This window comes from Coregonus lavaretus (assembly GCF_964263955.1).
Source record: "Coregonus lavaretus genome assembly, contig: HAP1_SCAFFOLD_756, whole genome shotgun sequence".
Classification (NCBI taxonomy): domain Eukaryota; kingdom Metazoa; phylum Chordata; class Actinopteri; order Salmoniformes; family Salmonidae; genus Coregonus; species Coregonus lavaretus.
The window spans coordinates 237,132-252,139 of record NW_028160146.1 but is presented as its reverse complement, the minus strand read 5'-3'; the positions used below and the strand labels follow the sequence as shown (position 1 = coordinate 252,139).

At 46.4% G+C, this 15,008-nt stretch overlaps 1 long non-coding RNA gene across 1 annotated transcript; it reads left to right on the top strand.

The window, feature by feature from the left end:
- Positions 1–1,491: 1,491 nt before the first annotated feature.
- LOC311122074 lies at positions 1,492–2,252 on the top strand. Its single transcript, XR_014612378.1, has 2 exons — positions 1,492–1,646; positions 1,827–2,252. It is a non-coding gene; the product is annotated as an uncharacterized lncRNA (long non-coding RNA).
- Positions 2,253–15,008: the final 12,756 nt, after the last annotated feature.

Below are 15,008 nucleotides of genomic sequence, written 5' to 3'. Positions count from 1 at the left end.
AGACAAGTACGATAGCTTGCAAGGCCAAATACGAGCAGACAAACTCTCAAAGCTAAAAAGTGGACTACTATCTCAGCAGAATACATTTGTACGCCAAGCTCAGCTGAACCAGGCATCCGTTCGGGCCAGCTTTCGGGTTGCTAAACTGATAGCAAGCAGCGGTAAGCCTTTCACTGACGGAGAGTTTGTTAAGAAATGTATGGATGCTGTCGCGGAGGAGGTGTGTCCCGAGAAGAAAGATGCATTTAATGCCGTAAGTCTGTCGGCGAGTACAATCACCAGACGCGTTGAAGAAATCGGGAGTAATGTATATGCCCAGCTGCAGCAGAAGACGAAAGAATTTGACCTTTTTTCATTAGCACTGGATGAGAGCACGGACGTGCAAGACACAGCGCAACTGCTCATTTTTATTCGTGGAGTTAGCGCAAACTTTGAGATATGCGAGGAGCTGGCAGCCCTCCAAAGTCTCAAAGGGACTACAACGGGAGAGGATATTTTTGACAAAGTGTGCCAAACCATGGAGAAGTTGGACCTGGACTGGTCAAAGCTAGCTAGCATCACGACTGACGGGGCTCCTAGCATGGTGGGCGAAACTCGCGGTCTAATAGGACGCATGAACCGGGAGTTGGAAAAAAGGGGTCTCACCGCCCCGCTACGAGTCCACTGCCTAATTCACCAGCAAGCACTGTGCTGCAAAGTGTTGACGTGGGATTCTGTAATGAAGGTTGTGGTGTCGTGCATAAACTTCATCAGAGCAAAGGGACTTAAACACAGGCAGTTCCAAGAATTCCTGTCTGAACTGGAGTCTACGCACGGAGATGTGCTGTACTACACAGAGGTCCGATGGCTGAGCCGGGGCAGAGTTTTGAGGCGTTTTTACGAGCTGCTACCCGAAATTAACGCATTTCTTCATTTAAAAGACAAAACGGTCCCAGAGCTGATCGACCCAGAATGGAAATGGCACCTCGCATTTTTAACAGACGTGACAGAAATACTTAACAGCCTTAACTTGCAGCTACAAGGCGAGGGGAAACTCATTTGCGACATGTATTCACACATAAAAGCATTTGAGGTGAAATTAGCGCTGCTTTTGGAACAAGTAAAAAAGCGCAACTTCGTCCATCTTCCTGCTACCCAAAACCTGTCGACAGAGAACCCAGCGGTCCCGTTCCCAGCTGAAAAGTGCGTGGAAGCACTGGAAATGCTGAAGGCGGAGTTCGGTGTGCGATTCAGTGAACTACATGTTCATGCAAAAGAAATCCGTCTTTTTCAGAACCCCTTTGTTGCCGACATTGATGAAGCCCAGCCTTCATATCAGTTTGAGTTGGCTGAGTTACAGAACTGTGATGTTCTGAAAGACGCATTCAAGCCCAACAGTCTCATTGACTTCTATGCCGCCCTCCCAAACGACACATATCCAAACATCAAAAAACACGCAATGAAAATGTCCACAGTTTTTGGCAGCACGTATATCTGCGAGAAAAACTTTTCTCGCATGAAACTGCTGAAAACTCCGATGAGATCAAGATTGACAGATGAACATTTGCATCAGTGCTTGAGACTGGCTGTAACTAGAATGGAACCTGATATTCAACTTCTCACCAGCCAGATGCAGGCCCACAGTTCACACTGATGAACATACATAGGTAAGCTCACTTTTCTGACTTGAATGAGTCATTCTGAGCATAAACAAATATAATCATAATAAAATCTACTGGGATAAAATCCATCTTTACAACCATACTGGTAGTGAAATGTATTGTGCTGTGTAGGTGCTGTATCACTTAGTTCAGTTTCTCAACCTGCTTCCTTTGTGGTTTTCACAGGGAAGTTGATGAGAGAGAGCTGCAAACAGCGGTGTCTACAAGCCTACTGGAACCTACAAAAGGATTATAAGGAAGGAACACAAGAACTTTAAGAGACTGCTCATATGTGTCAGAGAGATTCTGCTCTGACAACTGAGCTGAACTTTTATCTGTTAAGATTGTGCATGGCACAACAGAAAGTTAATGTTCCATGGCTTTTTTTTCTATGAAGAACCCAGAGAGAGTTATTTAGTTATTATTTATTTCATAAATAGTGTTATTTATTTCCTGTTTTTTCTGTGAAGAACTCAGAGAGGGTTATTTAGTTATTATTTATTTCATTAATAGTGTTATTATTTGTTTCCTGACTTTTTTTCTGTAAAGAACCTGGAAAGGGTTATTTGGTTATGTGTGGCTTTCTGGAAAACAATAAATTTTTTAAGCTCCCCTACGATCGTCACACTTTTTCTGTTACAAACTGACACCGGCCCCCCATCAGAGAAGGGAAAAGTTATGTGGCCCTCACAGGAAAAAGTTTGGGGACCCCTGCACTAGATGGTAGCTTGGGCTAACCATAATGGGGACATTGATAGTAGGGATTTTGTTTTACCATGTGATCAGATTCCTAATGTTAAAGTGCATCAATACATATGGCTATCTGGATGATACAGTACAATTAATTGCGTACAAGGCTCATAGTCTGCGTCTTGCTTTGACACCTTGAGGATGAGGATGAAGGGGACTGGCATGGAGACTAGCATCCTGGGACTGGCATGGAGACTAGCATCCCGGGACTGGCATGGAGACTAGCATCCCGGGACTGGCATGGAGACTAGCATCCCGGGACTGGCATGGAGACTAGCATCCCGGGACTGGCATGGAGACTAGCATCCCGGGACTGGCATGGAGACTAGCATCCCGGGACTGGCATGGAGACTAGCATCCCGGGACTGGCATGGAGACTAGCATCCCGGGACTGGCATGGAGACTAGCATCCCGGGACTGGCATGGAGACTAGCATCCCGGGACTGGCATGGAGACTAGCATCACTGGACTGGCATGGAGACTAGCATCCCGGGACTGGCATGGAGACTAGCATCCCGGGACTGGCATGGAGACTAGCATCCCGGGACTGGCATGGAGACTAGCATCCCGGGACTGGCATAGAGACTAGCATCTTGGGACTGGCATAGAGACTAGCATCTCGGGACTGGCATGGAGAATAGCATCCCGGGACTGGCATGGAGACTAGCATCCCGGGACTGGCATGGAGACTAGAATCCCGGGACTGGCATGGAGACTAGCATCTCATTGGCATAGAACAGAACGGATGGACAGAGACTGGCATGGAGACTAGCATCCCGGGACTGGCATGGAGGCTAGCATCCTGGGACTGGCATGGAGACTAGCATTCCGGGACTGGCATGGAGACTAGCATCCCGGGACTGGCATGGAGACTAGCATCCCGGGACTGGCATGGAGACTAGCATCCCGGGACTGGCATGGAGACTAGCATCCTGGGACTGGCATGGAGACTAGCATCCCGGGACTGGCATGGAGACTAGCATCCCACTGGCATAGAACAGAACGGATGGACAGAGACTGGCATAGAGACTAGCATCCCGGGACTGGCATGGAGACTAGCATCCCGGGACTGGCAAGGAGACTAGCATCCCGGGACTGGCATGGAGACTAGCATCCCGGGACTGGCATGGAGACTAGCATCCCACTGGCATAGAACAGAACGGATGGACAGAGACTGGCATAGAGACTAGCATCCCGGGACTGGCATGGAGACTAGTATCCCGGGACTGGCATGGAGACTAGCATCCCGGGACTGGCATGGAGACTAGCATCCCATTGGCATAGAACAGAACGGATGGACAGAGACTGGCATGGAGACTAGCATCCAATTGGCATAGAACAGAACGTATTAACGGTTTTTGCCCCAATCTCATTCTCATCAAGGGTGGTGTGAAATTATTAAACATGTATATTCTCTCTTCCCTTTGTTCAAGTCAATATGTTTCCTAGGTGTCGTGGAACATGAGAGTGATCATAGTTCCAGATGAGGGATTGTTCGAAATTGACTAATTAACTTGTTTTAGTATGTTTATAACTAAGTGGACTAGCAGTAGTGACTAATGTGTTATGGGTTAGATGGAATGATTTATGTGCAAATGTATTTGTGGCCGGAGGCAAAGTACATAGGGGGCATGTGTTTGAGATATAATTTTTTCATAAGGGTGTTAGTTGCAGATTCGAGCAGGACTGATATCAGCGTATTATATGGAGTCCAAAAACCCACAAGGCTTTAATGTTACAGGGAATTGGGAGAGCGGAATGGAATGTGACTGGAGGTGGAGATCTGTGTGGCTCATAAGTTAAGGAAGTGGGTAATAGAATCTCTGGGGAACAATACCACTCCTCTGTGTATAGTGATACAGGGGATAGCTCGTAGGAGAGGAAGGACAACTAACTGTGCACAATAATAGAGACTACTATGAATTCAAGTTGAACGTCACACATACCCAGATCATGATGGGAGTAGCAGAGATAGTGTTGTCATTTCAGACAACTTTCAGTGAGGGGTTCATCGAAGAAGGTTGCTGCTTTTCAGCCGTTGGGACCCAAAGTGTACACTATAACGAGGGTGTTCACAAAGAAGTGTAGATCGGCCTTGGGATGAGAGATGTGTACTAACCTGAGCTCAGGGAAGTATTATCCACAGATTTTTTTATTTTACCTTTATTTAACCAGGTAAGCCAGTTGAGAACAAGTTCTCATTTACAACTGCGACCTGGCCAAGATAAAGCAAAGCAGTGCGATTAAAAACAACAACACAGAGTTACATATGGAATAAACAAAAACAAAACGTACAGTCAATAACACAATAGTAAATCTATATACAGTGTGTGCAAATGTAGTAAGTTATGGAGGTAAGGCAATAAATAGGCCATAGTGCAAAATAATTACAATTTAGTATTAACACTGGAGTGATAGATGTGCAGAAGATGATGTGCAAATAGAGATACTGGGGTGCAAATGAGCAAAATAAATAACAATGTAAATAACAATATGGGGATGAGGTAGTTGGGTGGGCTAATTACAGATGGGCTGTGTACAGGTGCAGTGATCGGTAAGCTGCTCTGACAACTGATGCTTAAAGTTAGTGAGGGAGATAAGTGTCTCCAGCTTCAGAGAGGTTTTCAGTTCGTTCCAGTCATTTGCAGCAGAGAACTGGAAGGAATAGCGGCCAAAGGAGGTGTTGGCTTTGGGGATGACCAGTGAGATATACCTGCTGGAACGCATACTACGGGTGGGTGTTGCTATGGTGACCAATGATCTAAGATAAGGCAGGGATTTGCCTAGAAGTGATTTATAGATGACCTGGAGCCAGTGGGTTTGGCGATGAATATATAGTGAGGGCCAGCCAACGAGAGCGTACAGGTCACAATGGTGGGTAGTATATGGGGCTTTGGTGACAAAACGGATGGCACTGTGATAGACTACATCCAATTTGCTGAGTAGAGTGTTGGAAGCTATTTTGTAAATGACATCGCCTAAGTTAAGGATCGGTAGGATAGTCAGTTTTACGAGGGCATGTTTAGCAGCATGAGTGAAGGAGGCTTTGTTGCGAAATAAGAAGCCGATTCTAGATTTAACTTTGGATTGGAGATGCTTAATGTGAGTCTGGAAGGAGAATTTATGGTCTAACCAGACACCTAGGTATTTGTAGTTGTCCATATATTCTAAGTCAGACCCGCCGAGAGTAGTGATTCTAGTCGGGCGGGCGGGTGCAAGCAGCGTTCGATTGAAGAGCATGCATTTAGTTTTACTAGCGTTTTAGAGCAGTTGGAGGCCATGGAAGGAGTGTAGTATGGCATTGAAGCTCGTTTGGAGGTTTGTTAACACAGTGTCCAATGAAGGGCCAGATGTATACAAAATGGTGTCGTCTGTGTAGAGGTGGATCTGAGAGTCACCAGCAGCAAGAGCGACATCATTGATATATACAGAGAATAGAGTCGGCCCGAAAATATAACCCTGTGGCACCCCCATAGAGACTGCCAGAGGTCCAGACAACAGGCCCTCCGATTTGGGCAAGCTACAGCGGAGGGTGCAGAGCTGGTGGCTGGGGCAGGGGTAGCCAGGTGGAAAGCATGGCCAGCCGTAGCAAAATGCTTATTGAAATTCTCGATTATCGTAGATTTATTGGTGGTGACAGTGTTTCCTAGCCTCAGTGCAGTGGGCAGCTGGGAGGAGGTGCTCTTATTCTCCATGGACTTTACAGTGTCCCAAAACCTTTTGGAGTTAGTGCTACAGGATGCAAATATCTGTTTGAAAAAGCTAGCCTTTGCTTTCCTAACTGATTGTGTATATTGGTTCCTGACTTCCCTGAAAAGTTGCATATCGCGGGGGCTGTTCAATGCTAATGCAGTATGCCACAGGATGTTTTTGTGCTGGTCAAGGGCAGTCAAGTCTGGGGTAAACCAGGGGCTATATCTGTTCTTAGTTCTGAATTTTTTGAATGGGGCATGCTTATTTAAGATGGAGAGGAAAGCACTTTTGAAGAACATCCAGGCATCCTCTACTGATGGAATGAGGTCAATATCCATCCAGGATAACCGGGCCAGTTAGAAAGGCCTGCTCGCTGAAGTGTTTTAGGGAGCGTTTGACAGTGATGAGGGGTGGTCGTTTGACCGCAGACCCTTTACGGACACAGGCAATGAGGCAGTGATCGCTGAGATCCTGGTTGAAGACAGCGGAGGTATATTTAGAGGGTAAATTAGTCAGGATGATATTTATAAGGGGGCCCATGTTTACGGATTTAGGGTTGTACCTGGTAGGTTCCTTGATAATTTGTGTGAGATTGAGGGCATCTAGTTTAGATTGTAGGACGGCCGGGGTGTTAAGCATATCCCAGTTTAGGTCACCAAGCAGTACGAACTCTGAGGGATAGATGGGGGGCAAGCAATTCACATATGGTGTCCAGGGCACAACTGGGGGCTGAGGGGGTCTGTAGCAAGCGGCAACAGTGAGAGACTTATTTCTGGAAAGGTGGATTTTTATAAGTAGAAGCTCAAACTGTTTGGGCACAGACCTGGATAGTATGATAGAGCTCTGCAGGCTATCTCTACAGTAGATTGCAACTCCGCCCCCTTTGGCAGTTCTATCTAGACGGGAAAATGTTGTAGTTAGGGATGGACATTTCTGAATTTTTGGTGGCCTTCCTAAGCCAACATTCAGACACTGCTAGAACATCAGGGTTGGCAGAGTGTGCTAATGCAGTGAATAACTCAAACTTAGGAAGGAGGCTTCTGATGTTAACATGCAAGAAACCAAGGCTTTTACGGTTACAGAAGTCAACAAATGATAGCGCCTGGGGGGTAGGAGTAATACTGGGGGCTACAGGGCCTGGGTTAACCTCTGCATCACCAGAGGAACAGAGGAGGAATAGAATAAGGATATGGCTAAAGGCTTTAAGAACTGGTCTTCTAGTGCGTTGGGTACAGAGAATAAAAGGGGCAGATTTCCGGGCGTAGTAGAATAGATTCAGGGCATTATGTACAGACAAAGATATGGAAGGATATGAGTACAGTGGAGGTACACCTAAGCATTGGGTAACTATGAAAGAGATAGCATCACTGGAGGTATTGAGCCGGTCTCCGCGTGTATGGGGGGTGGGACATAGGAGCTCTCTGAGGCTGGTTGACCGGAACTTGGGGCTCTACAGTGAAATTGTATAATAAGAACTAACCCAAACAGCAATAGGCTAGGCATATTGACATGGGAGAGAGGCATAACGCAATCACAGGTGTTATTCGAGAGGGCTAAGACAACAACTGGTAATGGCGACAAAAGTTTGGGCTGAGGCTAAACAGATAAACAGGATGGGGTACTGTGTAAAGGAACAGTCCAGCAGGCATTAGCTGTGTAGCTGAGTGATCATAAGGTCCAGTGAACAGCACTAAGTAAGTCGTAGATCGTAGGCTGCTACAGCACAGGCGAGCAGGAGGCACGGCTGTTGTTTGTGCGTACTAGCGGGCTGGGGCTAGCAGATGGATCTTTGTGGTCATCGCAACGGGAAGCCTGTTGAAACCACATCAGACGATTACGTTGGCAGACCAGTCGTGATGGATCGGCGGGGCTCCGTGTCGACACTAGGAGGTCCCGTCCGGTTGACAGAGAAGTAGATAGCCGGGAGATGGGCCTGGTTCGAGGCTAGCTCATGGATAACTGGTACGTCGGTACAGTGGTGATTAGCCAACAACAGCCATTCGATTGCAGCTAGCTAGTTGCGATGGTCAGTTTTTTTTTTTGTCTTTTTTTTTTGTTATATACAGGTCCCAGTTTCTCGACCACCTCGTATGGTCCGTGCCATGTTGCCAGGAACTTACTTTAGGCTGTGGGGATCAACACCAACACCCTGTCTCCCACCTGGAATTCTCGGGGCTGGGCTCCCCGATTGTAGACCTGGGCTTGGGTGCGTTGGCCCTTCTCCATATGTTCCCTCACGACTGGCCATATGGCTGTCATCCGCTCCCGCATCGTCTCCACGTGCTCTACCACGCTGCGTAAGGGGGTCGGTTGGGCTTCACACACCTCCTTGGCGAGGTCTAGTAGGCCACGTGTGGGATTGGGGTACTTCTCGGATTGAGAACATTAGGTGGGAAAGCAGCTGGTCCCAGTTCTTCCCGTCCTGCTCGATGACCTTCCGCAGCGTCTGTTTGAGCGTTTTGTTAAAGTGCTCGACGAGCCCATTCGTCTACGGGTGAAAGACGGAGGTCAGGATCTGCTTGATATGCATGAGGGCACACAACTCTTTCATGAGGCAGGACATAAACTCTGTACCTTGGTCTGTCAGGATCTCATTCGGGATGCCCACCCGGCTAAAAAGGTGGAACAGATTCCGGGCGATTCCCTTGGATACTGCCGCCCGTAGGAGAATGGCCTCGGGAAACCGGGTGGCATAGTCTACTATTTCCAAGATGTACCTGTGTCCTCGTGCAGTCTTTACCAGGGGTCCCACTATGTCCATGGCAATGCGTTCAAAGGGCACCCCGTTGATCGGCAGGGGGACCAGAGGGTTTCGGAAGTGTGCTTTCGGGGCAGTGAGTTGACACTCCGGGCAGCTGCGACAGTATTCCACGGCCCTCCTCATCCCGGGCCAGTAGAACCGGGCGGCGACCCGTTCCCGGATCTTCTCCATTCCCAGGTGCGCCCCCAACAGGTAGGTGTGGGCCAGCTGAAGAACGGTTCCTACGTACCGTCGGGGCAGCAACAATACCTCTCGAAGTTCCCCCTGCTGGCGCGACACCTGATACAAAAGGTTATTCTTAATTTGGAAATGGGGGTATCGCCAGTCACTCACCCCCGGAAGTAGCTGTCCATCCACCGCTATCACTTGGGCTGCAGCAGCTTTCAAATTCGGATCCTCCCACTGGGCCGTCCCGAATTGTCCCGTCAGTTGGCCCCCAACGGGGGTCTCGACTGGCCCCTCGAAATCGAGAAGGGGAAGGCTGGGCTCCTCCTCCAGTGGTTCGGGTTCCGGCTCCCCCTCCGACTCCGGACCCGTAAAGTCAGGTTGGTTAACCGGTGTCGTCCTGGCCGCAGAGGCTAGGGGGTCGTCCCCGCTCTCTTCTTCGGCCGGCTCGTATATTTTCAACTCGTGCCCCCATAGGGCTGCGAACAGCGGACAATCCCGTCCCACTAGGATAGGTACCGGCAGCTCTGGTACTGCACCCACCATCATCTGGCAGCTTCCTTGTGGTGTCACTATGTTGGTCCATACGGCGGGATACCGCTTTGTGTCACCGTGAACACAGGAAATTGACATCTCCCTACCCCGTTCGGTCTCCTGGTTCAGCAGGCTTGTGGTTACGAGCTTAACCATGCTTCCGGAGTCTAATAGCACTTCCGTGTTGTGTCTGTCAACCTTCACCGGGACCATGGGTGCAGTTGATTCATGGTACACCCAACAGGAGGTGACATAGTTCACGGCGTGACCCACCTGGCCTCCGGTGCTAGCTGATGGCATCGACTCCTCTCGAGCAGGGCAATTCCAGGCAATGTGCCCCCGGGCGCCACACTCAAAACACCTCCGTTGGTCTCCATCTACCTTCCACAGCCATCTCTCCACGGGTTTGCGGTCCCTTGGCCCTGCCGACTGTCGGTTTGGGGTACACCGTGGTGGGGTTGTCCTTCCGTCCCATCGCACAGGTCGCCGACTCGTCCCTGCTCACCCTCCGTAGGGCCTGAGTGTTCTGATGCGTCACCACTGCTTCCAGGAGGCCTTCCAAGGTCTGGGGCGCGCATAGGCTCGATGCCCTCTTCATGTTGTGGGGTAGCACCCGTACAAAGTGATCCAGGACCATTTTGTCGAGGAGGGAGCGGGTGGATATGTCGATTAGGAGCCATGCCCTGGTGACGTGCAGAAGGTCGCTCATCTGGGCTCGGGGGGATGCGTCGGGTACGAACCTCCAGTCGTGAAACCGTTGAGCCCAATGGGCCAGCAGATGGAGTCACCGCCTTGTGACGTATACTCCATCTGTTACCAGGCCTCGACGAGTCTCCCCCTGGTGGCTGACCTGCTGTACGCCACTATATATATATATATATATATATATATATATATATATATATATATATACACACATACATACATACAATACTTATTTTCCACCATAATTTGCAAATAAATTCATAAAAAATCCTACAATGTGTTTTTCTGGATTTTTTTTCCTCAATTTGTCTGTTATAGTTAACGTGTACCTATGATGAAAATTACAGGCCTCTCTCATCTTTTTAAGTTGGAGAACTTGCACAATTGGTGGCTGACTAAATATTTTTTTCCCCCACTGTATATACACACACATACACATACATATATATACATACATATATACATACATACATCCATACACACACACATATCCTTTTTAAAATTATATTTCCCTTCATTACATTCCAACCCCACCTCCCCTTCCCCAATTGGAGTAAACTAGTGAACAACAACGCTTAGGCCTCTACTTCCAGCCCATACATACTATATACATTTTATGGACACAGTCAAATTCTACAATAATTATATTTTGTTTGTTTTTACTTCTTCCATATGTTTGGAGAGTCTCCCACATTCCTTTTGGCGAACACCAAAAGCAATGGCTTTTTTCTGGCCACTCTTCCGTAAAGCCCAGCTCTGTGGAGTGTACGGCTTAAAGTGGTCCTATGGACAGATAATCCAATCTCAGCTGTGGAGCTTTGCAGCCCCTTCAGGGTTATCTTTGGTCTCTTTGTTACCTCTCTGATTAATGCCCTCCTTGCCTGGTCCGTGAGTTTTGGTGGGCGGCCCTCTCTTGGCAGGTGTGTTGTGGTGCCATATTCTTTCCATTTTTTAATAATGGATTTAATGGTGCTCCATGGGATGTTCAAAGTTTCTGATATTTTTTTATAACCCAACCCTGATCTGTACTTCTCCACAACTTTGTCCTTGACCTGTTTGGAGAGCTCCTTGGTCTTCATGGTGCCACTTGCTTGGTGGTGCCCCTTGCTTAGTAGTGTTGCAGACTCTGGGGCCTTTCAGAACAGGTGTATATATACTGAGATCACGTGACAGATCATGTGACACTTAGATTGCACACAGGTGGACTTTATTTAACTAATTATGTGACCTCTGAAGGTAATTGGTTGCACCAGATCTTATTTAGGGGCTTCATAGCAAAGGGGGTGAATACATATGCACATTCCACTTTTCCGTAATTTATTTTGTCTAATTCTTTGAAACAAGTAATTGTTTAATTTCACTTCACCAATTTGGACTATTTTGTGTATGTCCATTACATGAAATCCAAATAAAATCCATTTAAATTACAGGTTGTAATGCAACAAAATAGTAAAAACGCAGAGGGGGATGAATACTTTTGCAAGGCACAGTATGTCCGTAAACACTCCAGCCATCTGGTCTGCGCATGCTCTGAGGACGCGGCTAGGGATGCCAGCAGCCTTGCAAGTTTTAACACGCTTAAATGTCTTACTCACGTCGGCCACGGAGAACGAGAGCCCACAGTCCTTGGAAGCGGGCCGCGTCGGTGGCACTGTGTTATCCTCAAAGCAGGCAAAGAAGGTGTTTAGCTTGTCCGGGAGCAAGACATAGCACAGAGTTTTCACTTCGTAACCCTGCCACATACGTCTCTTGTCTGAGCCGTTGAATTGCGACTCCACTTTGTCTCTGTACTGATGTTTTCCTGTTTGATTGCCTTACGGAGGGAATAACTACACTGTTGGTATTCAACCATGTTCCCAGTCACCTTGCCATGGTTAAATGCGGTGGTTCACTCTTTCAGTTTTGCGTAAATGGAATGAAATAAAACAAAACTTGTTTCTCACAAGTGTAGCCTAGGTTGTGCACTCTGCAAACAACTGAAATAATCATATTGAATGCATTAAAATAAATTACTGTAACCAAAGTAACAAACATTGTAGATTAGAAATGATAGGAATTAACATTAAATGTACCACATGGTGATATATGTAATGGGGAATTGATATACACTAACAATCAAAACGCAAACAATTCACACAAGGAATGTGCACAAATTGGCGGGAGAGCACATTCCGGAGAGAAATGCATGGTCAATCCGACATCTGTTTGCATTGTCCATGCAGCACTTATGGTGATATGGCCTCAGCAGAAGTCAGGACATTCATACTTCTTGCCTTTGCGCAGCAGTGCAGAGCTGTTGTCAAGGAAGTGAGTTTGTGTTTGTACAGGATGTACCGCCCCCACCTACCGTCAAACAATCATTTGTTACAACATTTGGGAGGCGCATGGCGATGACTCTGCATGCCTCTGGAGGCTCCACAATTGCGTCAAACCCTCCATTTGGAGCCTCCGACCACAATTTCAGATCAAGCATAAATTGGCTTTTAGTCTAGGCCTCCACAATGGATTAGTTCACTGAGATGGGCGCAAATATATATATATATATATATATATATATATATATATATATATATATATATATATATATATATATATATATATATATATATATATATATATATATGTTACTGCTGGACTAAAACAATCTTGGTCGACTAACAGCGTAACGACCAAACAATCGACCAGTCGACTAATTGGGGTGAGCCTTACACTACACACAAACCTGCTGACAGCATGTACATCATATGTACCTGATTAAGCTCATATCTCCATGATGTTAATATGTATTGTTCATCTATAGGTGTAGCTGTGTGGGAGCTGGAGAGATGGAAAGAGGTTTATACATGCTGAGTTACTCAGTCAGGTTTGTCAGACAGTCATGATGTCGACATGGAACGACTTACCATGTATTTTACAATGTAACCCCCCCCACTCCCCCATCTCAGTATTTTCTGAATACAGTTTTAGTAATAGGAAAGGCTTTTCAATATTTTAACACAAAATGTCCAACTTAGTTTGTCCTTGAACTATAGGCTACATATTAGGAAATAGAAAATCTCAGACGTATAAAATGTTTTGACAAAGTCTTTGTGATAACCCGTGATCCAAGGTGAATCAACATTCTATCAGACAAAGCATGGTTCAAGGCCCAGAAATATCTCCCTAGTCAATGATTCTCAGAGGACTGTGCACACATTGGCGGAGAGCACATTCCGTAGAGAGAAATGCATGGTCAATCCGACGTCTTATGGTGATATGGCCTCAGCAGAAGTCAGGGCATTCATACTTCTTGCCTTTGCAGAGCTGTTTTTTCTTTCTCTCTCTCTCATCTCTGTACATGTTAGTCATTTAGCAGACGCTCTTATCCAGAGCCACTTACAGTTTGTGCATTCATCCCCAGTTTCTTAGGTAGGCTGGAGACCTGCGTGATCAAGGAAGCCACCTCAAGCCTATAATCCTCGGCAAGCAAACAATTGCCGCATTGGAACTCTGAGTGATCCAGTTTGTCCCGAAAAACAAAGCGTGGTAGATACAGCTCCTGCAGTGCTGGAAGCGTTCATTTACCTCTCCAGACAAAAAGGGCTCCATTGGAACACTCATCTGGGACTAACTTCATTAGCTTGATGGCTAACGTTAGCAGCTTAGCGGCTCTTTCAAGCACACCGTAACCTGTCAGCTAAGCGAGATTCCGGGACAAGAAATAGCGGCCCTAGCTGTCAAAACCTAACCGCATCGTGGATTCTATGCAATAAATAAGTTAGGTAAAAACAAGTTTGGCAGCAGCTAATGGGGGGACAACAACATATCACAGTCATAGTAAGTAACCTTTTCCTCAATAAAGTAGCTATCAGCAAAGTCAGATCTAGTAAGGGGGAAAAGAGTCAAGTACGAGTGTTGGTTCACAAAATGCTTTTTTTTGCATGTGTGTGTGTGCGTGAGTGATTGCGGTGGTTTTAATGTCTTATTCAATACTGTTTACTTGGCCGCAGCTCACCTCTCATCACCTATATAATGTCTCCCCATTACTTCCTGATTCCTCCTCTACACATTCATTATTGACTTCTAAAACACTGAACTGTCCTGAACCCACTGCATAGGATTGGAATATTGATCTCCGCTCCAGCATCAGGGTTCTGCAGCAAATCATTCACAGTACACAGTGTACGTTTGTGTGTTCCATTAAAAAACAAAGTACAGATGAGTGTGTTAAAGTCCCAGATGCTGATATGGACGCACACACACACAGTGAGAGACAGCCAGCCAGCCAGACATGCAGTACCTGTTCTTTGACAGAGGCCAGGATGGCGGAGGTGGTCTCTGTCCCGTCTGATCCGTCTCCATTAGATGACGGTAGACCTGGACTCAACAGACTGGCTCCCTGCTCTGACGGCTGGTCAGGCACCGGCATACTTCCTATAGATAACATCAATATCACGTTATATAATATACACACATCACATAGCATGTATCCTATAGATAACATCAATATCACGTTATATAATATACACACATCACATAGCATATCTCCTATAGATAACATCAATATCACGTTACATAATATACACACATCACATAGCATGTATCCTATAGATAACATCAATATCACGTTATATAATATACACACATCACATAGCATGTATCCTATAGATAACATCAATATCACGTTATATAATATACACACATCACATAGCATATCTCCTATAGATAACATCAATATCACGTTATATAATATACACACATCACATAGCATATCTCCTATA